Raw genomic sequence first — 1,349 nt, forward strand, 5'->3', positions numbered from 1 at the left:
ATAAATAAATAAATAAGTAACAAAAAAAAAAAAAAAATCCTTCTCAAGTTTTTGGACTAGGGAGATAGTTCAGTAGAATAAAGTGCCTGCCTAGCAAGCGCAGGGTCCTCAGTTCAATCCCTGGTACTGCAAAAACAAACTAAATAAATAAATAAATAAGTAACAAAAAAAAAAAAACCCTCTTACAATGGGACTTAGATTTTACTATTAACCTTTTGCACTGGGTTGAATTGTATCCCCTGCATAATTTATGGCCCCTTGCAACTTGATGTGTGACTTCACTTAGAGATAGGGTCTTTGTAGATGTAATCAGGTAAGGTGAGGTCAGACTGTAGTAAGGTGGGCCCTAAACACAAAGACTGATGTCTTCATGAAGAACAGGGACACAGAGGAAGGACCTGTGACATTGAGGCAGAGATTGACATGCTATATCCATGAGTTGAAGAACACTGGAGATTTCTGGCAAGCACCAAAAGCTAGGAAGATCCCTCTGGAACCTCGCCAACACCTTGATTTGTGACCCTTTCAATCTTCACAATGATGAGACTATGAATTCCTTTCTGTTATAATAAACTGTTCACTTGTGGTAGATTTTTACAGGAGCCTCGGGAGATGACTACATCCTGCAAATAGATACATGTAGCTGTGTGATGTACATAAGGGTTGGGCAAGTATTCAATCTTTGTCCTAGTGACGTAGGGACCTGAAAGGCACCTGGGATGAGTTCGTGTTCTCTAAAACTGAAGAATGAATTTTAGGAACAAACGGAGGTTAAGAGCAGAATATTTATTGGGGGAAAGAAAGCTTCTGTCCAAGAAGGATTTTTTTGTTATTGTTCGGAATGCCTTCAGGGCAGGTTTGGCTGGTTTGAGTTGTGGGGATTGAACCACAGCAACCTGAGCCTGACTGCTTTGTTGAAGCAGCCACTTAAAGGACTGTAAGGGGCAGGCCCCCAGTGGCAGGTCAACTGTCCCCTGCTGGTTTTTTTTGTTTTGTTTTTGTTTTTGCTTCTGTCCAAGAGAGGACAGAAGGGAAACCTGAAGGTTGCCCTGGGAAGCTGTCTTTTCCAGGTATTTTTAGAGTAAAATCATGCGGTGAGGTGGGTCTAAGGTGGAGAACATGGGAACTCCCTTAATTGAGCATGAGGTAGGACAAAATAATGGTCAACCAATTAGATTACAAGCACCATGCTCAGGTAAAATTGATTAAGTCCAGGACCAAATAAGGAAGCAAGTCCTGGGGCTGGAGAGATGGCTCAGTGGTCTAAAGCACCTACTTAGAACAAGCTTAGCAAAAAGCATCAGGGACCGCGGTTCAATCCCCCAGCACCACATGCCAGCCAGCCCCGC

The sequence above is a fragment of the Octodon degus genome, unplaced genomic scaffold (genome assembly GCF_000260255.1).
Source record: "Octodon degus isolate 3935 unplaced genomic scaffold, OctDeg1.0 scaffold00010, whole genome shotgun sequence".
NCBI classification, from domain to species: Eukaryota; Metazoa; Chordata; class Mammalia; order Rodentia; family Octodontidae; genus Octodon; species Octodon degus.